Source organism: Pan troglodytes, chromosome 9, assembly GCF_028858775.2.
Source record: "Pan troglodytes isolate AG18354 chromosome 9, NHGRI_mPanTro3-v2.0_pri, whole genome shotgun sequence".
Classification (NCBI taxonomy): Eukaryota; Metazoa; Chordata; class Mammalia; order Primates; family Hominidae; genus Pan; species Pan troglodytes.
Window position 1 is genome coordinate 128,991,592 of NC_072407.2, and position 16,553 is coordinate 129,008,144.

The window sequence follows — 16,553 nt, forward strand, 5'->3', positions numbered from 1 at the left end:
ACCAGAAATAAGTCAGAGGGGAATTTGTGTGGTAAACTTTCACCTACAGGGACCTGATCTCTGGAGAGAAAAAGGCATCACCAGTGGACAGAGTTTGCTTTCTGTGCTGAGTCATGGGGGCAGTTCTTCTTTCTTGGAATAATTGGGAATCATACTCCTGGGGAAAATATCCATGTCCCCTGCAGTGTTGCTTAAATGACATGAATGCCAAGGGCAATGTATCTCCTGTTAAAATGTCTAACTTCCTAATGGCTTTTTCCAACTCACTTAGCATTCATTTATCACATTCTCATGTTACTCACTCAGTAATAATAATAATAATAATAATAATAATAATAATAAATAATGCGTTGTAGCAGAGTCAGGGCAAGTTGGAACATAGCCCTGCAGATTAGTAGTAAACCATTTAAAAAGAGAAGGAAAAGTACCCAAGCAGGGGTAATGGGGGAAGCATTGTGTGAAGACCCCAAAGTAGTCAAAAACGTGGCAGATTCTCAGCAATTTAGAAGATGGAAGTCACAGGACTTAAAAGTGGGTTGACCTGGCAGAGGATGAGGGAGGGACGAGCGCCAATTGTTCCCAGGGGTCTGGCAGAGCAGCTGCATGGGCCACTGAGTCATTTCACAAGGTGAGGGATGAAAAAGCGAGTTCTTTATTTCCTTCTTGCTTTCCTCTCTTCTTTTTGTTCTTTCAGACTTGCTGATCAGTGCAGCTGAGAACATGTTGAATTTGATGTGCCTGTGGATATTTGAGTCTGGAACATTGAAGACAAGTTTGGTCTGGAGATGTAGACTGGGGATATCTCAGCACACAGATGATAACTGAAATGATGGAGCGGATGATATAACCTGGAGAGAATCTGGTGTGGGAAGAGTCTTCCCTGAGGTGGCCGAAAGATGTAATTCTTACTCCAAAGACTGAAATAGAGACAAGAGAAGCTGAAGTTACAGGGTTTTGTCATTGGGAAGACAGTAGAGTGTGTCATATCCCAAGAGTGAAGCAAGGACAAACCAAAGAACAACTGGGAAGATCTGGGAGAAAAAGGGTGAGTGCAGTGGCTAGAAGAAGAGGGAGAAGGTTATGTGAGTAGCAAAAAACTGGGAGGAGTGAGTGGCTCTGGATATTGTCCTTAAAGAAGCTCCAGACTCAAGAGGCCCTTTCACGTGACGGCTGACGTGTGCTTGTAAGGTGGTCATGGGCACTTTGAAAGGTAGTACTGGGCTGGACTCTATTATTCCTAACATTGCCAGGTGATCCTTGTGAGGCTAGCTTACATGGAAAAGGCCTTCAGATTTTTGTGCTTTGTTGAGCACATTGTGTTCTGCCTTAGTTTCCCCAAGGTCCTCATTTTTTTTTTCTTTTTTTCAAGAGACAGGGTCTTACTTTGTTGCCAAGGCTGGCTTCAAACTCCTGACTTCAAGAGATCCTCCCACCCCACCCACCCAAAGTGCTGGGATTACAGGTGTGCGCCACTGTGCCTAGCAGGTCATCAGTCTTTGAGATGCTGTTGACAAAGCCATTTGATGATATCAAAGAAGGAATGAAGCATAAGGTTTTTTGGCCCCTCTGCTTGGGATGCCACTTGCAGGCAGAACTCTCCACAGTTTTACCATCCAGTGAAGAATCACCTGTTTATAGCCTGTGTAAAATCAATGATGCTTCTTGGAAACAAGTCTATTCTCATAGACATCTTGACGTTGCATGGCTGAGTCATTTGTCAGAGTGCTCTGGCTTTAAATATACCTCCAAGTCTTAAGACACATGAACTTTTGAGGTGCAGGAATCAGCAATTCTAAAAGGCACAAGTCTTCCATCCAAGGTCCTGGTTGCCTTCTAGATCCTGTTCTAACAAACAGATCTCCAAATCTCATTTGCTTCACCCCATACAAGTTTATTTGCCGAGAACATCAAGGTGAAGGTATGCTCCATGAACTAGCAGCATTGGCATTACCTGGGAGCTTGTTAGAATTCAGAATCTCAGACCCACCTCAGACCTACTGAATCAGAATTTCATTTTAACAAGATCTCCAAGTGGTGTATAAGCACATTAAAAATTTGGAAGTGCTGCCCTAGATTACCAAAGTATCCTTGATGGTTCTCATAGCAGAGGGATAAAAGGAAATCAGACACGATGAAATAGAAATAAGAGAAGACAAACAGAGGCAGTTCAACCTGCTGTCAAATCTTGAATTATGCCGAACTATGTAAAGTCTATGCCTGAAATCTCAGCATACGAGTGCCCAGGGCAAAAGCTATTGGAGCCAGCCTTGGCTCATGACCAGTGCATTGTTCAGTTAGATGGTCCTTCTCCTTCCATGCTTGTTTACCTGGGGGACAGATGCCAGGGCAGGCTGATTTCCATTTCTTCAGCTTGCCTCTTTGCCATTACTGCCTGGGCATGCAGGTGGGAAGAAGAGGGACTAATTGAGTGCATTTGATTATAAATGGAAAATACAGCACAGTTTTTCCCCCATGTGGCACCCCAAAGAGCTAACATTAAGGGGGTGATTACTGGCCCTTTATTATTTTCATTTTGGTAAATCTGGTTTTCTTGCACCCCCACACCTATGTTCAGGGTTAATTCTGTGTTATTTTCTCCCTGCAGGCCTGTGCTGAGTGCCACAGGGAACAGCATTTAGCAACATCAAGCAGGAGAGGCAGAGAAAGCAGCAATAACTCCACATATGACTTGGAAATTGGCTCAGTCTCGTGGCAGGAGATGTGTGTTTTTATGGTGTTAAGTGTGAAGGAGTGAAAGCAGCCAGTGATCAGGAGCGCCAACGCAGCTCCTTCCCAGGAGCCTTCCCGGCTGCTTCCCCTTTGTGGGAGATGTGCTGGAAGGAGTACTAAGAGGAGAGATGCTTTCCTTTAGTAGGATGGCAGCTTTGGGAAAGAGACGCGAGAGTGAGTGTGCAGAGAGCTTGTTCTGAGTGCAAGAGATAAGTGGGATGCATCCTGTCTTAGAGGCAATCAAGCAAGAGAGGATGGGGTGGCAGGCACTTCAGCTCTCTAGCCCCTCCTTCCAGGGCAGAGCCATTTTAGAGACCCACGCCTTTTCCCCATCCATAGGCTGCTGAAGCCAGAAACAGCCCAGCACTTAAGAGGGGAGCGGAAAATGACATCACTAGTCTGGGCAGTATCTTCTCAGCCTAAACCATTATTCCCTCCCTCCCTTTTAACAAAGACTCCTAGTTTCCCACCCAATATGCAGTCTCCATTTTCTTCCTAATTGAATGTTGACTTCTTCCCCCTGGGAAACAAGATATCAAGGAAAATGATGCACCTTGTTTGCCTCCCTTGCAAGTGGGCCTGGCCCATCCATCAGAGGTAAGTAGAAGTCATCAGGTGGGGCTTTCAGGCAAGCTCTTCAATGAAGCTGACTCAGCTGGGGGACGATTTTTCTCTTCCTCCTTCTTTCTGCCTAATATGTGGACATCTGTTTGGATCTTGAGGCAAATTCGATGACAGAATCACATCCTAGAGGTATTAAAGCAGACGTTTAGGAGGACACTGGTACCTGATGGCTGCTGTATCTGCCTATGACTGGACTTCAGTGTAAGAAGCCACTTGTTTGAATTTTCTGTGCATGCAAGGAACTCCATTCTAAGTGCTGTATCTCTCGCCCATGCTGCCTGTATTAGGTAGGGAAAGTAAATTTATCTGCTGTAACAAACAACTTCCAAATATTAGTAGCTTAACCCAACAAAAGTTTGTTATTCATGTTGAGACAAATGCATACATAACTGGTTGGCCGGCAGCCTCCCTGGGACCCAGGGACACGTGGTCCTTCTGTCTGTGTCTCTACTGAACCATATGCCCTTCACATCTTCTGTGTGGCAGCAGCTGGGGAAAGTGAGCAGGACTAGTACATGAGTGGTTTTATGGGCCATGCCCGGGGGAGGCACAGTCAGCATTCACTGAGATTTCATTGGCTAGAATTCAGTCACATGGCCACAGAGGGCGCTGGGAAGTGTAGTTTGGGTATGTGCTCAGGAGGAAAAGGAAATTAATTTTGGTGAATACATCATAGTTTGCCAACCACACCTAAAAAAAAGGAAGAAGGAAAGGAAAATAAAGGAAGAAAAAAGAAAGAGGAAGGAATGAAGGAAGAAAAGAAGGAAAAAAGGAAAGAAACAAAAAGAAAAAGAGAAAGAAAAGGAAAGAAAAAAAGAGAAAAGGCCAGTAAATGCTCAATTTTTCTCTAGAGGTAATTAAAACATGTTTTCTGAGGCCCAGAATATGTCAATTGGTAGAAGAATGGAATCAATGAATGTCATTGATTCCAAATGGATTTATGTGTTATCCAGCATTCCCTTCCTTCAGAAGGGTCTTGTTCAGCACCTCTGTGTACAGAACACTGTGGCTACAGTTCACTGGGGATGAGGGGATGGCTCTCTATGAAAGCCAGTGTGGATTCACAGCCCCAGCAGAGGCCAGACTGGTGGAGGCTATTCTGCTCAGTAAGGCTAGTGGCCCAGGTGCTAGATAGATCTTGGCCAGAATCTGGGTTCTTTGTTGTAACCAAACCTGAGGCTGACCTTGGGCAGGCAACTCCCCTTTTATGGGCTTTGGTTTCTCTATTTCCTGATGTGTAAAGTAGGAATAATAATAACTGCCCTATGTGTGTCCCTCTCTTGTTAGGAGTAAGTAATGTAATGAAGCTCTTGACCCAGAGTAGCGGGTCAATAATTGCCAGCTGTTGTTCTCACCTACTTCAGCCTTCTCTTTAGTTGGCTCCTTATTGCCTATGGAGCAAAATGTCACAGCTTGGTGAATAAGACCGTTCTCTCTCTGGCTCGTACCTATATTTCCAGCCTCATCTCCTACCACGTTGTTCGTTTACTCTATAGTTCTGCTTCACACCTGAACTTCTACTGTTCCCTAGGCCTGCCAGGCCCTTCTGACTTGCCAGGCCAGTTCTGCAACCTGATGCCTCTGCTCCTGTTGCTCCCTTTACTTCTAACATGGGGTCTTTCATTCTTGGCACTACTGCTGACCTTTGGGCCCAGGTCATTGTTGGGGAACTGTTCTGGGCATTATAAGATGTTTACCAACATCTCTGACCTCTACCCACTGGAAGCCAGTAGCACTCTCCTGCCCACAGTCATGACAACCAAAAATGTCTCCAGACATTGCCAAATGTCCCTGGGGACACAATCACTGCCTGTTGAGGACCCCTGTTCTAATGTCTTGCACTCCCTTGTCTGGAAGGAGTACTAAGAGGAGAGATACTTTGCTTTAGTAGGAGGGCGGCTTTGGGAAAGAGCCTACACATATTTGAATCCCTACCTATAATGTCAGTCCCCACTGTAAAACTTCCCTTGTCTTCTCCAAAAATAATCAAATACGAATCGCCTTGTCCTCTGTGGCCTCATGGCACTTCATTTGTTTTTTTGTTTAGCATTTACTTCTCTAATTCTCATTTATCTGTCCACTAGACTTGCTGCTATCTTGCTCATCCCTTTATCCTCAGCATCTAGCATAGTTTCCAGATGCTTCTTTTTTTAATCACAAAGTAAATTTAAAAATATTTAAAGTTAAATGCATAAATTAATGACTGCTGAATACATAAATGCCTTCTCAAAAGACAGATTGCTGTTTAAGATTAATTTGAACAGTGGAACTACTGTCTGATTAAAATGAAAGCTGAAAGTATGAGTGCTGCTAAGCGCTTGGGTGGGTTCAAGGAACCATAGAACCCAGGAGGTGTGCTTTGTCCGTAACATCTGGATTCCAGGAGGCAATGGAAAGAAGCTTGGCAAGTTAGAAAGGAGGAAGGGTTGGGGTGACCATGGGGCTTGGAAAAGATCTGTTAGGAAATCTGGGGGAACTTCAACTGCTTTGGGTAAAGAACGCACAAGTGTATGAAATGATGAAGCAGGTGTCAGACAAGGCCCAAATGAACCACTTGGGGCAGGGCTAATACAGGAGTTCAAAGAAGGGCGTCCAATCATCGCTAGAGAAGAAAAGCCTTCTGGTCAGAGTCCCTGCTCCCTCTTTGGCCACATCTATTACCATGACAACACATTCCCCACAAGGGCTCCAGTCCAGCCCAGCTGGCCTCCTTGCTGTTTCTCCACACCTGCTGTGCTCCCACCTCAGGGTCTTTATGCAAAGGGGCCCTGGTCTCCTGCCTATCTTGCTCCCTCATTTTATTCAGATTTCTGCTCAGATCTCAAGCCCTCTGACTTCTAGATCTACAATATTATCCCTCTCTACCCCTTACCCAGATTTATTTTTACTCATAGCATTAAATATTTAACTGCCTATGATCTACCTCCTAATTGAATGTGAGTTACATGAGGACAGAGAATTTTTTTTTTTTCACTGCTGTATCTTTGATGCCTGAAGCAGTGCCTGGCATACAGTAAGTGCTCGACACGTATTTGCTGAATGAATAAATAGAAGCATGAATTGAGGGAGTTTGGCTTCAGCTGGCCTTGAAAGAGTGGAAGAAGAGGTGGGTGTGGAGCCAGGCAGTGAGTGGGGATGGAGGAGGCTGCAGACTCAGGGCCCCTTCCAGTGGTGGCCCCTACTCATCCCCTCTCACAGTGTGCAGGGGAGCCAGGATGGCTTCCTCAAAAGCTGGCAGGAAGAAGGGAGGGCAGAAGAATGCACATTTGGCCTGCTACTTCTGCTAAGGCAGACGTGTTAGAAAAGATAATTGCAAAATATCAAGTGCCATGGAAACACTTATTAATACCAGGGGCTGGTGCTTCGACGGAGCCGGAGGCTTGCTCTGGCTGCGGTGAACAGCCAGCAGTTCTGAAGCTCATCCAAAGCATTTGGTTTCTTGGACCCAAAATCACAATGCTCAGTACACAATGATTTAGTGCCTTCTGTCAGAGCTTCTCAGAGCATGTCACCAGCAGTCACCCTGCCCACGTCCTCGGAGGAGGTGGCACTGAGCAGCGGGTACGCGGTCCAGTTTGTTTGTGACTAATGTGTTTTTGGAAGCTTGTACCCCCTCTTCAGCTACCCAGTTTTCCTTTTGCTTTGCATGTCTCTGAGCTGTCCATTTGTTCTTCACAGCCAGGAATAATAACCTCTCTAACCTCAAGCATCAAAAACCTGCTCCACAGCCAGCTATTTTAGAGGCTCATAGCCTCAATGGGGTATGGAAGGAGGGTATGGGATGCAGCTGTACGGACACTCTGTCTCTGTGCTGCTCACAGGAGGAATCTGAGTGGTAGCTTCCCCAATCCCATGACTCAGCTAGGGACAGAGGAAGGAGCAGGGGACAGGGAGACACACTGGGGGTTCAGTTTGCTCCTGGGTGGTGCTATGTGGGATCCACACACACTTACTCCATTTCCGGGCAGGCTCAGCTTCTCTGAGTGGAACAGCAGAGGGGCTGGCATGTGGGAGACAGAGATGGGTAGGTGATGCCATGGGATGCCAGAAATAGGAAACACTCAGGACAGCCGTGAGTCACACGGGCCTCTCACATTTTTTCCTAAGCGAGGGGAGGGAAGGCAAGTTCATGTAGACTCTGCGCTCAGAAAGCAGAAATATCTAAATATCTTAGCCGTTCCCCAAGGATGCTGGTTTCTCTTAAGGTAATTCCTGTGTTTTCTTGATTTGATGGTTCAAGAGTGAGCAAATCTACTGTCTTTCATGAAAATATTTTAGAGCCCCATAATGGGTACATCTTTCCTGCTTCATAGCCATTCTTGTTTTCAAAAAATTTTCTTAATCACATTGTATTTTCTCTAGCTGACTTTATGGTAAGAATGCAGTATATAACACATATAACATACAAAATATGTGTATACCAGTGCTGTGGGCCAGTGCTGGCTGAGAGGTAGCACTGTTACAACTCTTTTCTTCATCTTGGTTTTAATTTTAGAGACCAAAGTTGTGTGCTTATGTTATTAGTAAGGCTTCCGGACAATGGTATCCTATTAGCAGTGAAGTGTTAGGAAAGTCAAGTTATAAGTGAATTTTTGACTGTGCAGGGAGTCAATGCACCTAACTCCCATATTGTTCAAGGGCCACTGTGGTTCCTTTTGTTTTTTCTTTCAGGATACGCTTAACGTTCATAGTAACCAGAATTTGCCTTTTAAAAAATTAGGCAGCTTTGGAGACAGAAGCATATGATGTGATTTGTCTTATACCTTGTCCCATTTATTTTTATTTTTTTTTATTTTTAAAGATTTAATGGCTACAAGTGCAGTCTCCTTGCACGGATATATTGCATGGGCTTTTAGTGTAACTCTCACCCAAATAGTGTACATTTTACCCAATAGGTAATTTTTCATCCCTCACCCGCCTCCCACCTCAAATCCATTCTAAGCATATGCGAACCATCTCTCCAGTCCACGCAGGGGTGGGTAGCTGTGTGGCTACAAGGCTTGGCAGAAGAGCTCCAAAACTTCTCCTTGATTTGCTTTGGCTCCTGACTAGGTTGCATTACCTGCAGGCAGGGGCATTAGCTTCTGCCCCATCCATATTTGTTGGGCATTCAGCCATGAGCAGAGGAGCTGGAAGCTGTTGCTCAGTGAACAGTGGAATTAGGTGCAGGGAACCGAGACCCCTCGTTGGCTGGGACTGACTTAGGCGAGCAGCTGCTCTTACCAGGGGCCACTGGGCATGCTTGCCATTGGCCAGTGCTGGCTGGGAAGTGGCACTGTTATACTTCCTTTCTTCATCTTGGTTTAAATTTTAGAGGCTAAAGGCAGGCGGTGGAGGGAGGAAAGACTGAAGACAATGAGGGTATGCCGAAAGCTCACTGGAGAGTGCATGGGAGGTAGATTATCTGCCTTGCCCAGTGCACTTCCCTATTCTGAGCCTGCACCCATCTTCTTTATCCCAGGCTGGCTCCTTCTGGCCTGAAGACAATTCCCCTGTCCCATTCTCCTCACCCTCCCTACCTGCTCCCAAACCCGTCTCCTGTTATGCCTTTTGATGACTTCTCCTTAGTTGCCACGAAGAAGTGCTCATATCAGCAAACAGATGGCGGCTGAGGCATGTAGCATAAAATATATTTATCAAGGCAAACAGCTGTAGCCCATTTCATTCGGCAGAATTCTATTAAAAGTTCTCCAGAGCTACAAGCCTCTCTGAGATGGCAACCTGAACGCAGCCCAGGGAGAGGCGGCTTTGTGCCACTCTCCTCCCCCCTTCTCCTTTCTTTGCGAGGCCAAAGAGAAAGCGGCCAGTCTCCTGTATTCTTCCTTGCAGGCTTCAATTAAAATGCTGCAATTGCATTGGCAGCCTTGACTCTCCTGCCTCCTTGGGCTGGTGGGGGGCCCTTCCTAAGTGCTCCCATTTTCCAGGAAGACAATAATGACTCCCAGCTGCACCATTACAATTACTGGGCACTGTCTGGGGCAAGTGGCTGCTCTCTGGGCTCCTGTCCTGTCCTGTCTTCCATCAGAATGAACAAAAGTCTATTCACTGGGAACCAGGAAATGCTCCCTGTCCCCTGTCTCCAGCTGTCATCACACTTTCTTGCTGCGCTTCCTGTTTTTGGGGGGATGGCCAGGAAACTGCCATGATTTCTCCCGTCATGGATTGGAAGAACAGTGATCTAAGAGTTGGGAGACTGGGATCTATTCCAGATTCAGCCATTAATTTGCTTTGAAATTGGGCAATCCTTCTCATTTGTCTGGGCTCTTTGTTTCCTCTTTGAGGGGTGGGACTTGATTAAAGGAGCACATTCAAGTATGTTTAGGAGCCAGACAGCTGTGAAATGTCCAGGTATAGACAATGCCACAGTACATAGTGTGTGCTTTTCTGAAAGGCAGGTGCTATTCTAAAAACAAGAGCCGTACCAATTTGTAGGAAAACACTTGTATATGGGGCTGTAGTTTGAGACCCACCAAGACTAAATGTTTGCTAACATTCCATTAAGATTCAATATTTTTTTTTTTTTTTTGAGATGGAGTCTCACTCTGTCACCTGGGCTGGTCTCTCCTTCAGCCTCCTGAGTAGCTGGGATTACAGGCACCCGCCATCACGCCTGGATAATTTTTGCAATTTTAGTAGGATGAGTTTTCACCATCTTGGCCAGGCTGGTCTTGAACTCCTGACCTCGTCATCCACCCGCCTCAGCCTCCCAAAGTGTTGGGATTACAGGCGTGAGCCACCGTGCCCGCCCAAGATCCAATATTCTGTAATAGCTATTGAGATACACTTGGGGGAAAAACTGAACTCCAGAGATGGCAAATGGATATGAATTGGTAGTCTATAGGAAATTACCACCTTTGGCATTTTTTTTAGAGGAGTAATGAAAGAGATGATTGGAGACCTTGGACATTCTGCCCTTCCTTGTGGGGAGTATCCGTCACCTTGAGAAATCACCCTGGTTTAGTGGGACTGAAATAGGGTTTCTGGTGCCAGACCGGGTTCAAAGCCTCACTTTGCTCCTTGACAGCTGTGCAACCTCTCATAGGTCACTTAGCTATGCCTCAGTTTTACCTCAGGTAGATTATTTAACTGCAGCCAAGTTACAGCTTAGTTTCTCCAATTGTGAAATGGCAGTAAAAGTAGGACTTTTTTTCACAGAGCTTATATGAGGATTAAATTGATGAATCTGAATAATTAATCCAGAATCATGCCTGTTGTAGAGTAAGTGCTCAATAAATGCTAATTGTTATTTATGGAGATGACCTTCCAGCTTTGTTGTGTTGGCACAAAATTGGACAAGTGTGCCATGAGTGGTTCTGTGGAGCTAATATTTACAAATCCCTGGCAACTGTGGTGAGGCTTATCTCATCTCTTCCACCAAACACATCATCGTATGGCTTCTGCTGGCAGCCAAGACTGCACACTGACAATTCCTCCCATAGATGATACACTTTTACATGCATCAGCTAATTAGATTCCGTGGAGGGAAAGAGGCAAGTAATGCCTTCTGCATTTGACAAAGGCAGAAGTAGAAGTTCAAAGAGGTTACGTAATTTGCTCAAAGTCACCCAGCCAGTGATTATTAGAGTCAGAATCTGAGTCTATGATATCTGATTCTCTTGACAGTTGTCTTTCCATGTTATGGGACTACTTTTATACACATTAACTACTTGCTCATGATTGCGGTTAATTAGCATGTTACAGCCAGCATAGCTCTGTTGAGTTGCCGGGTTCTCTAAATTTATCCAAAGTGTCACTTCGGGTGCTTGTTTTGAACTCTGATTTCTCAGCCCCAATCCAAGCCTACTGAATCAGGATTTCCAAAGGTGAGACTCAGGAATCTGCATGTTTACCAAGCTCCCCAGGTGATTCTCATGATCAGAAATGTCTAGGAAACCCTGGGCCAGAAAATTCTGCCCAGAAAACTCACCAATCAGCTTTGCACCTGGTCAGATATTAGAAGAGCTATATAGAAACATCTAGTAAGGTCATGACAGGAAGTGGGAAAAGAGTGTGGCTGGCTCGAAGAACTAAAAGAACAAATAAAGCAAAGCCCATGGGTAATTAATTTAATTTGCAACATTGGTATTGCATTCTTATTTACAAGCAAGGTGGCTTATTAGGTCTTGCATGGTGGGTCAGGAGTATCATCTCGGAAAATGAAAGACACTTATCAGAGCCAAAGAGCATTTAGTGGCTGAAAACAACGGATGTGCTCACTTGCCTGCTCTACTTCCAAGAAAAGTTCTGACACAAGGTGACGTTTTTATCTTGTAACGTCTGTTAGATTGTGTTCAGTTGAACATTGCAATGAGCTTTAAGCTACTTTGTGGTCAATGAATCTTTTGGGAACACCCACAGAATATAGGACAATATGCCGAGAGCTGGGGGTACAGAGTAAAGGCTATGCCTAACCTCAAGAAGCCTTCTGTTTAGTAGGTGAGAAAATAATTGAAATACGTCATTGAAAGATGTAATTCAGGGCAGTTATAATCTCATAATAATAACACTCCAGGTAATGGTTAGCTCCCTCTTTAGTTAATGGCTTATTGACACTTTGCAAGGGAGAGACAAAGGTCCCTTTGAGTTCCACACTCAGTGTTAGCTTACCAGTAGTACTTTCCAGCTTCTGCCTTTTCGCTCCTGCTTCGTTTAGTTGGCATGCTATTCCTTCATTTGCTACCTTCACTCATGAAAACTCCACCAACATGTCAAGGATTAAATTAAATCCCACCATAACAAAATGATTTTTCAGTACAGCAGGACTGGCCCATCCTAAGGAACATCCAGTTGTTCCTCCCTCATGGTCCCATGTTCTGCACTAGCTTGTTTTCTGTGTTCTTAACCTGTCACCTTGCCAGACTTTACACTTCTAGAAGACTGGAGCTGGAATTACTGAAGTTTCACCTGCAGATTTTCGCACAGAACCCCACTCACAGCAGGTGTTAGATGATCACATAGTTTGTCTGTAACCTATTTGCAGATGACACAGGTATGACGAGCCCAAACCTCTGATCCTTGAAGCTTGTCTGTGTTAGCTGGACATTTTTGATTGTACCAAATGGAAATCAAATTCAAATCATTTCAAGTAATAACAGGGATTTCATGGCTCACGTAACTGCAAAATCTCTGGGTGTAGTTTTGCTAGCTGTAGGCACAGGTAGATCAGAGTTTATAAATGTTGTGAGGAGTCTGTTTATCTCAATTTGTTAGCTCTGTTTTTGTCAAGGTTGGTTTGGTTCTTGAGTAGACTCTTTACATGTGGGGGCAGAGATGGTTCCTAGCATTGCTGGGCTTATGTTCCACCTGATTAATAATCTCAGAGGAATGAGAGAGCCTCTGTCCTATTCCTGACAAAATTCCAATGCCCACCCTTCACTGTGACCTGATTAGCTACTTCCAAACCTGAAGGTGAGGGCTTACTAGGCTCCATTGGAACCGCAAGAATGCAGAGTGGGCAGAGATGTACACTCTGTTTTTTTTTTTTTTCTTTTCTTTTTTTTTTGAGACAGAGTCTCACTCTGTTGCCCAGGCTGGAGTGCAGTGGCACAATCTCAGCTCACTGCAACCTCCGCGTCCAGAGTTCAAGAGATTCTCCTGACTCAGATTCCTGAGTAGCTGGGATTACAGGTGCATGTCACCACGCCCGGCTAATTTTGTATTTTCAGTAGAGATGGGGTTTCACCAAGTTAGTCAGGCTGGTCTTGAACTCCTGACCTCGTGATCCACCCACCTCGGCCTCCCAAAGTGCTGGAATTACAGGCGTGAGCCACCGCGCCCTGCCGAAGTGTACACTCTTAAACAGAAATGAGGGGAATGGAGGCTGAGCAGGCAAGAACAACAGATATCTGACCTAGGGTTATTTAGCTTTTCATGGGAAAATATTCCACAACCAAACTACTTTCTTTAACACTGATATCATTTCTGATGCTAAACAGGCATTGTAAAAAATGCACACATTAATCATAAGATGAACCAATCCTGCAGCAAGTAAAAAGCTCAGGGCACCTCGTCTTCTCTATGGAATATCATAACCCATGCAAACTTATCCTAAAGAAGTAACCCCAGATGCATACCGAGAGTCAAGGCTGTTAAATGCAGCAATATTTAAGTAAAATAGCAACAAAATATTGGAAATAACATAAATATCCACAATAGAGAAATGGTTAAGTACCTTATAGTTTTTTGCTATTAAAAGTGCTGTTCCTAAAACGTACTTGATATAGAAAAATGCTCAGGAAATTACAATACGATGTTCCACAAAAACGCCAAGATGCAAAAGTATTTATATTTAACGATCCCAGATTTGTGTGAATATACACAGTTTCACTAAAGGCTGGAAGGAAATACTCCGAGGTGTTAAGAGTTCTCTGAATGGTAAAATTGCCAGTGAATTTTTTCTGCCTTTATACTTTTCTGTTTCCCAAATTTTTGCACAAGAACGGTATCATTTCATGACTGAAAAAACACACTTAATATTTTTAAACGCATACTTCAGTGTCAGTGCCGTGGAAAACACATCCCATTGGATTTATGGTGCTTGCAAGTGGGAGGACCCATTCTTTCTGGGGCAGAGGCCAGAATACACACAGAGAAGAGCTTTTTGGCTTGCGTTGCCCCAGGCTAGGCAAGAGGGCATCACTGGCTTCTGTTTCTCATGGGTCAGGGTTCCTGTTATTTCCATATGGGTGGTTTCTTCATTTGCTGCTCATTCAGCTTCCGGGGAGATATCCACCCCCCTCCTTATTTACTAAGTGGGGGAGGCAGAGCAGGAGGAAGATGGAGAGAGAGAAGAGAGAGTGCTGAAATCTTTCCCCCCAAAGGACTGCAATAAAGGAGCATATGTATCAACTAAAAAAATTCCTTGGCAACAAAAGCTTTTTAATTGAACACAGTCTCTTCAGCCAACTTATGTAAATTCTATCCCAATTTTGGGCATCTATTTTGAGCGCAGAGAGAAGCGGTATGAATCTTGCCCTAAAATTGTGCTCAACAGAAGGGGTGACGCCATATGGATGCCATGTTATCGGAGCCTGTTACCTGCTAACCGAGATGAGAAATTACAGGTTATAATCCCCTTCCTGCTGTCTGAGGAGCCCAGGTGGGTGGGGAGCGCTTTGGGTATCAGGTACTGGGTGATCCATTGATACTTGCTTGGGGCCTTCCCACAGGTGTCTGAGAGGTCACAGGGTGAAGGATAAGAGAATCAGTGCCTCTAGATGGGGCAGCGGGGTGAGGGGTGGAAAGTGCTTGCTTCTACCCCCAAAGGAGCTGGATTTCCTTCTCCTCAGCTTAGGTGGGAATCTGGCTGACCATGTAAAACTAACCAGTTGGGAGTTAGTGAGTGGCTCTTTGGGGACTAGACCAACCTTGAGAAATGGCCTCGCGTGGAAGTTGGGAACTGGGAGGAGGGTGATGCACCTGTTGCATTGTACCTATTAGTGGAAAAGATGGAGAAAGAGATCCGGGGAGGACTGTGGGCCCACTCTGAGTATTCTCCTCCATGGGGAGCTATGAGTTCAACCCACCCCTCCCTCTGTGTCTTAGGGAAATGATGAGTTTTGGGATCTGCAGGAGGTTGGCTACAAGTCAGATAACAAAATATGGGTAGCAGGAACTGCAAGTTGCCTGGTTTTTGTAAGTGGCTTCTAATGAATCTGGAGATTTTCTCTGGAAATGCACTTATCATAGATAAAATGATAGCTTAATATATGTGGGAAAAATCATGTGGACACGTTACATTTATTTGTCTATGCCTAACTTGTTTCCCCCAAAGTCACTCCAAATCATAGGCGAAAATCCCAGGCCAATTCAATGTCAGGTGTTTATTCTTTCTCTTTGCTTGCTCTTAAGTAGGTTTAAAAGCTGTATTGGCTACCTGAGCACATAGGTGTTTCCACCATTGATGTGATAACTTTGGATGGTCTCAATCGTAGGCTGCACGAAAATGGTGTACAATTACCTTTCTGAAAAGCTCTTACAGGATTGCATCCTGTGTCCCCAGTGCCTGGTAGAGGACCTGGAACAGAATTGGTAGTAAGAAATGTTATTAAACAAATAGATACATACACAATTTCCATTGGTCCTGCCCACTTTTGCTTGGAGAAATAAAGCATGCAAGAGACCAATGGGGCTGTCAGTGAGAAGTGTTGGATCCAAGAGTTAAAGCAATAGGGTAGAAGTAAAAGAGTTCTTTGTCTAAGGTCAACTGAGAATATGAAGGTTATTTGTTTCACCAAAATTCCCTAGTTTTTTCTCTATAAAATGAGGATGATTGTCATATAGCAAGTGATCGATAACTCACTACTTATAAATGTCCAAATTTTTTAGAAGCTACCTATAGATTAAAGATACCAATACGCCACCTGATCTTGCTGTTTTTCCTTTGCTTGACTGTTTTCCATGAACCAACTCAGCTGGTCCATGGAAAATATTGCTCTTTCTCCCTTATTTACTCTCTTCCTTTCTTCTTTCCTTTTACCATACATGTTTATTCAACACTTATTATATTATAGGCACCATGATAGTCATTTGGGATAAAAAAGGGAAGGGGTCATGCCTGACTTCAAGGAATTTACATTCTAAAGAAGGAAGCAAACAACCAAATCAATAGTTATACTAGACTAAGATGCACTTACATGGACATATACAGGGTACGGTAGGAATACAGAAGTGAGGTAGCTAAGTCAGATTATGAACTCCTAAAAATAGTAAATGAGGTTCTGAGATGGCTTATAAGATTGCATGTATGTGTACGAGAGAGAGACAGAGAGAGAAGTGGAGGAGAGTAATAATTTATACAACACGTTATTTGTAAAAGATAACTGACTAGAGATGACATCTATGATACTTCAAAGTTGTTTTGAGGAAAAACTGAAGAAATACACATGAGCCACTTATCATAATGCCTGGCTAATAAAAATTCCAAAAATAGTAGTTATTGGTGGTGGTCATAGTAGTATTACTATTGTATCTTATATACATCAATGAACATTTAAGAATATCTATTATAGGTTAGGTACTGTATTAAGCCCTGAAGAAACATATGGTGTGGTAAAGAATGTGAATACGCAAATAATTCATTAGTTTATAGAACATCATGTGTGAAAATAGAAACATGGAAAAGTAAAGCAATAGTATAGAAAAGGGAACGCTTAAAATGGTTGGAATAGTTGGCCAGGCGTGGTGGCTCAAGCCTGTAA

At 44.1% G+C, this 16,553-nt stretch overlaps 1 long non-coding RNA gene across 5 annotated transcripts in view; it reads left to right on the forward strand.

The window, feature by feature from the left end:
• LOC104001367 (uncharacterized) overlaps positions 1-16,553 on the forward strand; it is a 77,174-nt gene that overhangs the window by 30,919 nt on the left and 29,702 nt on the right. For 2 of the 5 annotated variants that reach the window (XR_010147345.1, XR_010147346.1), the window contains 3 exons: positions 695-1,045; positions 1,370-1,918; positions 2,606-3,327. This is a non-coding gene — a long non-coding RNA (uncharacterized LOC104001367). The remainder of the gene's footprint in view (positions 1-694; positions 1,046-1,369; positions 1,919-2,605; positions 3,328-16,553) is intronic. The other 3 variants (XR_008537904.2, XR_008537902.2, XR_008537903.2) reach the window with 2 other exon arrangements.